This window comes from Cajanus cajan, chromosome 11 (assembly GCF_000230855.2).
Source record: "Cajanus cajan strain Asha chromosome 11, NIPB_CcT2T_4, whole genome shotgun sequence".
Classification (NCBI taxonomy): Eukaryota; Viridiplantae; Streptophyta; class Magnoliopsida; order Fabales; family Fabaceae; genus Cajanus; species Cajanus cajan.
In genome coordinates, this window is record NC_138527.1 from 15,820,536 (window position 1) to 15,830,375 (window position 9,840).

General features: G+C 35.3%; 1 pseudogene across 1 annotated transcript; it reads left to right on the top strand.

Moving 5' to 3' along the window:
• Positions 1-311: 311 nt before the first annotated feature.
• LOC145953403 (cinnamoyl-CoA reductase-like SNL6) lies at positions 312-1,049 on the top strand (annotated as a pseudogene). Its single transcript, XR_014430835.1, has 2 exons — positions 312-512; positions 805-1,049. The product of XR_014430835.1 is annotated as a cinnamoyl-CoA reductase-like SNL6 (transcript).
• Positions 1,050-9,840: the final 8,791 nt, after the last annotated feature.

Sequence of the window (9,840 nt, forward strand, 5' to 3'; positions counted from 1 at the left end):
GCAATAATGCAAAATTTGAAAACAATATATTGGATAAGTTGAAAGCAATAAACTGCAGAAGAATTGCAAGTCGGGTGACAGAAAATTGAGCTCTCATCATTTTGCTTAAACTTGAACGGGTTTTCTATTGTGTAAAGAACAAAATAAGAAGCTAGGATTAAGACAATGCACAATCAGACCTTAAACCTGTTATTAGTCATGGCTCTTAGAGCAATGAACAATCTGCATTGAGAAGAAGGTAAACTTTGCACAATGATTGCACCTTATTTAGATTATATTCTATTATTTTCCTAGTGTATAACATGTTTATGTAGGAGATATATTATATGACCCTGACGTTTCTTTTGAATATATGGCAGCTATGGTATGCATTGGGCAAGATGAAGGCAGAGAAAGCTGCTTGGAGAATAGCTAATGAAGGGGTTTGAAGCTCACTACCATTTGTCCAGCTGTAGTTACAGGTCCTGAATTTTTCCATAGGAATCCAACAGCAACAATTGCTTATCTCAAAGGTAATAATACTATTAATTAACCTAAGGTATAATTTGTTTTTAAGCCTTCAGAATTTGACTAAACTTGATCTTAATTGGTTTCTATACTTTAAAAGCAATAGAATCTAAAGAATAGAGCAACTTAAAACACATTTTACCTTGATCAAAATTGGTTTCTATACGTTAAAGAAATATGGACCAAGACCAAATTTAACCAAAAATAGAGCAACTTAAAACACATTTTACCTTGATCAAAATTTTCCTTTTGATGTTGATGTAATAGAATCTAAAGATTTTACAATTGCAAATTCAGGTGCCCGAGAAATGTACTCTCATGGTTTGCTAGCAAGAGTGGATGTGACCAAATTGGCTGAAGCTCATGCATGTATATTCAAGGCAATGAACAACAATGCTTCTGGTAGATACATTTGCTTTGACCATGTGATTGATTCCCTTAGTGAGGCAGAGAACCTGGCTAAGGAGATTGGAATGCCTAAGGAAAAGATACGTGGAGATGCATCAAACAATTCTATGCATGTGTATTTATTTATGGTTTAATTATAATTATAATATATATATATATATATATATATATATATATATAATTTATTCAATTTTGTACCAATCCATGCAAATCATCTGACTTCTCTTAAGATTCTTTTTAATGTTTTGGAAAGACTTGAGAGGTATCGTTTATCCTGAATTTCTTGTACATTTTTACTGTAGAGTTGAGTTCCTTTGAGTAAATCTTTATCCATCAGCCTGGTATGCCAATTAAATTGTGTAGGTAATGAGGATAATTCAAGGGAAACAATGTAGTATTTTATGACTCAACAAATTCTAAAATTGATAAAAAGAACAACTATAATTTTAAGTTGAATCAAACTTAAAGCATGAATAATTGATGTAGGTCTGCCGCATAAAAGAATTGACATCCTTTTTTTTACTTTATTACTGAGAAAGTTCATTTTGAATTTTGTTTCATTGTGCAGAGATGTATTAGGCTAATTGCAGGAGTCTTATTTGATAATTATTTTGTCTAGAGCTATATATATGTTCTTTACAAGTAATCAGAAATAATCTAAAAATAAGCATAATTTTTTTTAAATGCAATCTACATCAGTTCTCTAGACAACCGATGTAGATTTAAGTTTAAATCTACATCAATTCTCTGGAGAACCGATGTAGATTTAAGCATAAATCTACATCGGTTCTCCAGAGAACTGACGTAAATTTATGCTTAAATCTACATCGTTTTTTCAGAACCGATGTAAAAATGCATACATTTTCTACGTCGCTCTATTCTACATCGATTTTAGAACCGATGTAGATGCCTTTAGAGAACCGATGTAGAATATGCATCTTGTAGTAGTGGTATCTATTGTGAATGATTGTATCTAGAAGGCTAGGAGAAAGGAGGATGGTCCAATACCCTGTGCTTTATTACTGTTTAGAATTTTTGAGAAAGCTTGTGTGGATCTTCAAGGGGAGAAAAAGATAATTCTCCATGCCTCAAATAAGATTGAAAAATCTTATTTGCATCATATGGGGATGCTAAAACAAGAAGATAAATGGGTGTTCAAAGGTGATGTTCCTCCAAAACTAGAACCGACAACGGACGAAGATGGAGTCCCATCTCATGATGAGGAATTGCCACCACAAGTGGAGCATGAACCAGTGCAAGAGCAAGAATCGAAACCTAAAGAGTTTTCTCTGTTTGAACAGATTATGATCAATAAGCTTGATGTTGTCATGGAATGTCAAGGAAGAATGAGTCTCATTATTTTGGCATTCTTGATTGGTTTGATAACCTTGATCATGAGATTGCAAAGATTAAGGCTCATCTTGGAATGCAAGAGGATTTAGAGTGATGCGTTTAGGAGTTTTAGAAGTTCTAGTTTTAGTTTTAAATTTTCTTGGTTAAAATTTCAATTTGGTTGTAATGATTTTAATTTCTGAACATTTGAATTTGGTTTTATTTTGGCTATTTTGGTTTGAACAATTTTAATTCTGGTGCAATTTGAATTTAATTGTGTTGTTATATTGTGTTTGGTATGAATTTATCATGGTTACATTGATTTGAATTTTGACATTACATATTGTGGCTTGAGCATTGGTATGTTTTTTTGATTGAGTTGATGCACATTTGTTAATATTTGCTGGTGCATTGAAATTATTCTTATAAGAATGTGGCTGATATAATGAAGCAACAATTGTGTTAATAGAGTATCAAATTCTCTGATACAAATTCTGTTATTAATTTGGATTGATTGGAACAATGCCTATGATAAAGATGCTTGACTGATTTCTTGTTATCAATTTAGTCTTGTGACATTGATCTTGGGCAAGTGACTCTTGTGCATGGATCTAAACATGTGTAATCTGCAAAATTTATTTCTCTATGTCTGGACATATATATATATATATATATATATATATATATATATATATATATATATATATATATATATATATATACCTGTTTGTTTTTATGTTGTCCAAAGGGGGAGAAAGGTTTGAGTTTGTTTTGCAGGTCTAAATATGAACAAGGCATGATAAGCTACACATATCCAAATAATGTGGAATGCTGGTTGCAAAACATAGTGGTTTATATGGTTTGTCATCATCAAAAAGGGGGAGGCCAAGTATTCTCAACCACTCCTAGTTCATCAACTTGACTTGTTGATGCTAGTATTCTTTACTCAGCCACTTCTAGCTCTTAATGAGTATTATTGACCACCTCCTGGCCCGTTGACTTCATTCATCAACGCTAGTATTCTTTAATCAACCACTTCTAGCTCGCAATGGGTATTCTTTGACAAGCTTCTCTAGCCTTTTACAAGTATTTTTTCCCTAGCCCCTTCAGGCTTTAAAATGTTATGCAGGCAGATTTGGTTTGAGTGTTTGGGTTGCTCTCATAGAGGATACATGGTGATAGAGGACCATCCTTGAAGCTTCATGTGGGACTATCATTAGGTCTATGGCTAGGAGAATGGAAGAGGAGGAAGGAGCTCACACACCAAGGGACACCCTCCACATGTTCATAGAGTACTAAATACTCTCCTAAGTTTAATTAGCATAGGGTTTATTTAATATTCCAATTTTACCCTTGTATTTTGGGGTGTTTAGGACTTAGAAATTATTTTCTTTGTATTTCCTATTTTGCCCTTGTATTTTGGGGCACTTAGAATTTAGAGCTTTATTTCTTAGGTGATGTAAGTGTTTGGGCATGACAAAATTGATGGAAATACTAGGAGAAGTGAAGGATGTTCTTCTCCTTGGATTTGCCTAGGCTTGGATCTCTTCAAAGGAGACTTGAATCTGCAGCTATGAACACTTGAAGAAGGATGATTCTCGGTTGGAATAGGCTTAAGCCTTGGATGGAAGCATCCAAGCTTAAGGAGCAAAGGATTCCTCACTTCAAAGAGAAGGAAAAGGTGAACTCTCCTATGGCTTTTGATGTGAGAAATTTCGGTGACTCTCAAGAGAAAATTGGGCTGAATAAGCTCTCCAATTTTATTAATCTCAAAAGTGAATACAAAGAGTGGAAGAATCACTTAAGTAGGGTTCCAAGTGTGCAACTTTGGGCGCCTAAATCCAAGGCTACATGTGGCGCCCAAAATTTGAATTCAAACTTGAAATTTGAATTCAAATTTTGGCTCCCATGTGCTAGTCCGAAAATTTAGGTGCCTAGATGCATTTAGGTTTGATTTGAGAGTTATTTAGGGTTAATTTGAGTGGCACATGTTCAGCCACCCATGGTGCTAAACATGTGACTCAAATGTAACTTAAATGACTTCCAAATTAAACCTAGTTTAACCTAATTTACCTATTTAAGTAATTCTTGTATATTCCTAATCTAATGACCTAAATACAATGGTCAAACAAATACAATGGAAAGGAAAAATTACAAGAATGAAAATGAGCCCAATATTGGGTACCAAAAGCCGAAAGGCCCATGAAGCCCAAAACTAGGCCCAACTAGCCTATAACCTAAAATGCTACTCTATATGGTCCAAAATACAAGACCAAAATATATTCAAACTAGGTTAACAAAAATATAATAAGGATGTTAATAACAAGATAGGCCCATGTTGAAACTTGGTTTGGGCCTTCCAAGCCCATAGGGCCTATTGGGCCTGGACTGGCCCAATCTTCCATATCTAGCCCACTCCTCTTGGATCTTTAAGTATGTCACCTCTTGCACTCCAAAGCATGATTCCATCAGGAGAAGCATTGGCCCAAGTGGAAGGGCACCTAGGTTGCATTATCCTATTATGCACCTAGGTGTAGCCTAGCTTAACCCAAAATGGTGCCATTTTTAGGGTAAGTGGACGGAACCTTCTAGGGTTCATTTGATTGTCATTTGGCATGCATTTCCTTCCCATTTAGGGAAGGAATGATGACCTAATAATGACCTAGCCGCCACCTTTCCTAGGGTTTTGGATGTCACCCCACACTTATAAATACCCTAGGTAATGCTTCATGTAATCACTTTGGATGTTGAATATAGAGAGAGCCTTTATGCCTTTGTATCATTCCTTAGTCACCCTTGGCTAATTCGGCCACCACCCTACCATCTCCACCTTGAGAGAAACAACCCTAGAAGTGGCCTTCATCACGATGAAGGGAGCCAACCCTAGAGTACCCTCCTCAAGCCTTTCATCAAACACTTCCTCCACACCTCTCATTTCTGCCCATTCCACCATATTTCTTCTCCAAACTTGGCGCCACCCTTGAGGAACTTGATCCAAAGTCAAGGTGTCCTATCATTGATCAACCATTCCATCAATGCAAGCAAGGATGCCATCATGTGGTATCAGAGCCTTAGTTCTTCAACGGTAACATTTTCCTTATCTTTGAGTATTTTCAGTCATGTCATGTCTTCCTTGAATGTCTTCTAAGTTGTTCTTAAATGAGTCATCATATTGCCATATTTTGATGATCCATAAATCTCCTTTCATGTGTTGATCATACCATATCTTCCTTGTGAATCATCTTGGCATTTAGGCTTTCTTATTTAGGTTCTTACCATTTTCTTTTAAATTTGAGTTGTTGGAAATTTTTGGGTTGCATGGTATATTCATGATTTTATTTTATAATCCATCCAGTTTTGTCATAAGCTTGTTTCTTTTGAACTACCTTGAAAAACATTCCAAAAATTTATGCTTCATCCTTGAAATGAGTAAAAAATTGACATGCATGCCACTTGTTTGATAAAATGGTCGTGAACCTTTAATGTTCTTTAGAGAGTCAATCATGCATGCTAATTAGTTCTAGCATGTTCCATACCACTTAAATATCATGTGTGATTAAATTCCTTACACATTCTTGCTTGAAAATTTTTTGGCCATATCAATAGTCTTGAGTAATTCTTGTGCACTTGACATGCCTACATGGTTTTTGATGATTTGAGCATGAACATAACTTTTATGTGCATATTTTGCTGCTGGACACTGCATATTAAAACTTTAAGAAAACACTCAAATCATGTCTCGTTAAGCTATTGTAAGTTACTAAGAGAATACTCGAAAAAGTTGCTAACCAAACCAACAAACACAAGTGTAAAACCCAAGTAAAGGAAAAGTATAAACATTAAAAAAAAAGATTGTGGCTGGACCTTTGACACTAAAACCGGGGCATATCCAAGCCTGAAAAGCAACAAAAGAATCTAAGACAAAAGAAAAAGGGAACCTTTGCTAGACTTGTGGAGTTTTGGACCAAAATTTCATACCTTGAAACTTGGAGTTATTTTGGACTTATGGACAAAGCTTAATTTCCAAATGAGACATTTAATCAAACACATTAAGTGCATTACTTTCTTGTAAGCCTATTTGAAAAATTTTATTCTAGTGTCATTCTAGGACTTATTCTCTTGTGTGCTTACCTTTCTTAATGTGCCTTAATTTTAATTTTTGAGTCTTTCTTTCTACTCTTAAGTTTGTCTCGACCACTTGAGTTTAGCCTTTTTAATTGTCCCTTTTTAGTTTTTCTTTCTTGGCCTCTTGTACTCTTGGGTTGTGTTTTCTTCTTGACCTAGGTGAGGAAAGCTTCTAAACACCATACACTTCCTTGGTGGATTGAGTGGAGGGGCTGTCTGAATTGAGTTCAAGGTGCTTTGGAGGATAACACCAAATCAAAAGAAAGCATACACCATTGAAAGGCTAACCTTGGGTGTTCCTTGTGAAAGGGTGGAGATTTGAAGACTTGAAGACTCAAAACTTTCTTTTTTCAATTGTTTCTTTCTTGTTAAATTTTTAGCCTTTGTATTTTGGGCCTTTGCTTTCATTAGTTTTGGGTTGTAATTGGCTATTTTTAAACCTCTTCATTTTAGGGTAACTCGAAGTAGTGCTTGTGGGAGTGGCTTGAATACCACCAAGGTCACTTCAAGCTCTCACCCTAGGGAATCCGACTAGGGTATGCTTTAAGTTACTTTTCTTTGCATATTTTATAGCTTTAGTAGTATATTTGCTTAGGTTCTTTAATTCTTACTTATTCGTTTTAGAAGGCTACAAGTTTCCTACTAGGGGGTCGTGACACACACACCTTATTGTTGTGCAAAAATTGTTTTTGTAAGAAAGGTATAAGGAGGCTTAGTGATTTTTACTTGAAAAGGCTTGGTTTTTAATGATTCCTTGTAGTCCACCTCCCTTGATAGTTCAATTTGTACACTTAGACCTTCTAATACTAATCTTGCACCCTCAAAACTTTTTGTGAAAATCTTTCCATCACTCACTCTTTGTAAAAACCTTTTTGCCAATCTTTTTGAAACATATTTGTGAAAACCTTTTTTATCAAAGATGAGTGATCACTCTAGTGTACATGGTCATAATTCTTGTAGTACTAGGTTTAGTGTTAGGGATGAAATTAGACAATTAAAAGAATACTTGAGAAAAAAAGAGGAAGAAAATATAAAAAAAAGAGGAAGAGTTGAGAAAAAGAGAAAGAGAATGAGAAAAAAAATGAAGAAATAAAAAGGTTGCTTGCTAGATTAGTTGTGGGAGGGGAGGCTAGTGGATCAAACCCTAGATTTCCCCAACCTCAGTCCTTAAAAGGTAAGGGGGTTAGAATACCTTCTAGTGTTCATGAGGAGGAAGGGCATCATACCCAACCTCCAAGTGAGATCTTTTATAGTAGTCATCACAATGATGATTACTATCAAAGACCCCCAAGACCACATAGACATAGGGAGTCTTCCAATAAGGAACCCAACATCACTCTTCCCTCATTTCATGGCAAAGACAATGTTGAAAATTATTTAGATTGGGAAATGAAAGTGGAAAAATTGTTCTCTTGCCATGGAGTGAGTGAAGAAAGGAAGGTTTCTTTGGCAACCCTTAGATTCCAAGTGATGGCAAAAACTAGGAGAAGTGATAGGTGTTCTTCTCCTCGGATTCACCAAATCTTGGACCTCTTCAATGGAGCTTGAAATCCGAATGTAAGACACTTGAAGGAAGGAAGATTTTCGGACTAAGGTTACGTAGACTATGGATGGAAGCATCCAAGCTTAAAGAACAAGGGAAAGCTCACTTCAAAAGGTAGGATTAAGGTGAATTCTCCTAGGGTTTTTAAGATGGAAGTCTCGGTGACTTTTGGAAGAAACTTGGCAAAATATGCTCTCAAATTTCATATATCTCAAAAGTGAGTACAATAGATGAGGAATTACTTTAAGTAGGCATCTAAAATTGCACAAGTTGGCACCTAAACCAAAGCCCACATGTGGCGCCTAAAATTTGAATTCAAACTTAAAATTTGAATTCAAATTTTCCCTAAACAATTTTGGCGCCCTAAACAATTTTGGATTTGATTGTTTACTAAATACTCATAATCATATAAGCTATATTTGTCTTGTAGGGACAGTAAGTTCAAAATAGTAAGAACTTACCCTAAGAGCAAACATAGAATATAGATCATTACAAGTTGTATCCACCAAACAATGTAAGCCAAAAATTGGGTGCTTTATTAAGACCACAAAATTACTTCCTTCCTTGTGCACCTCCAAGGAAGTAGTATAAGGAGTAAAACTAGAAATAGTCCACTCCTTCTTCACTATATCTCGAAGTTGAAAATTTTTTTGCTTGAAATTTATTTTATTCCTCATTTTTAACTTTAAGATTAGTGGCAGCATTAGGACAAGAGTCAATACTTTTATGACTAAAGAGAGTTCTTTTCAAGGCTTGTTTGGTAATAAAATAACTCTTCTTGGTCACAAATACTTTAGTGGAGTCCCCTTCATCCACACTCTTCCCTAGTAATTTATTTTCTTTTCTTTCTTTATTTCTTTTTCTTTTCATTTGTTTTTGATCCGCAAACACTTGGGGTGGTGTTAAAGGATTAAAAACAATTTCCTTATTTTTATGAGTGAAGGATATTTTGTTAGTGAGGCCATCATGTAAAGTTTGTTTATCAAATTGCCATGGCCTACCAAGCAAAATATGACAAGCTTCCATAGGGATCACATCACATAAAACTTTGTCTTTATAGTCCCCTATAGAAAACTTGACCTTCACTTATTGATTTACCTCCAATTCCGCACCTTCATTGAGCCAATGAAGTTTATAAGGTTGAGGGTGAGGAATAGTGGCAAGGGCTAAGTGGGACAAGGTTGACTTCCAAGAAGTCTTTTTACCATAAGAAGATCACCATCAACAGGATATAGTTTTTCAATTTGATGATCATCCTCACTAGTCTCACTATCACTTGAAGTGGTAGAACTAGATTCATCAAGACTACTATAAATGTCTTGTCCTCTCAAAATCATGACCTTTTTAGTTGAACATTGAGAAGCTATATGGCCTCTCCCAAGACATTTAAAGCATTTGATGTCACTAGTTTTACTACTAGAAGTGACAACACTTTTATTTTTATCTTTTTCTTTTTCTGTTTCTTTTTCTTGACCCTTACTAGAGTTTTTAGAAGAGTCATATTGACACTCCCTCTTGTCATCCTTCTTGATATAAGAGCTAGTTTGAGTTTTACCTTTGAAAGAATTTTTTCTCAAATTTTGTTGTTCTACCCTTATACAAAGTTGGACCAAATCATCAAGGTCCCTATAAGGGAGTAACTCAACCCTATCTCTTATATCAAAATTAAGACCACTTAGAAACCTAGCAATGGTCAATCTTTCCTCTTCCCTTATCCCAGCCCTCATGAGATACAACTCCATTTTTTGTCTATACTCTTCCACACTCATGTTCTTTTGTTGGAGTCTTTGGAGCTTATCCATAAGCTCCCTACTATAATAAGAAGGTATGTGCCTTCTTCTCATAGCACTCCTCAATTCATTCCAATACACAATAAGAGGATCATTATGAAGTCTTCTCTCTCTCTCCAAGGATGTCCACCAATA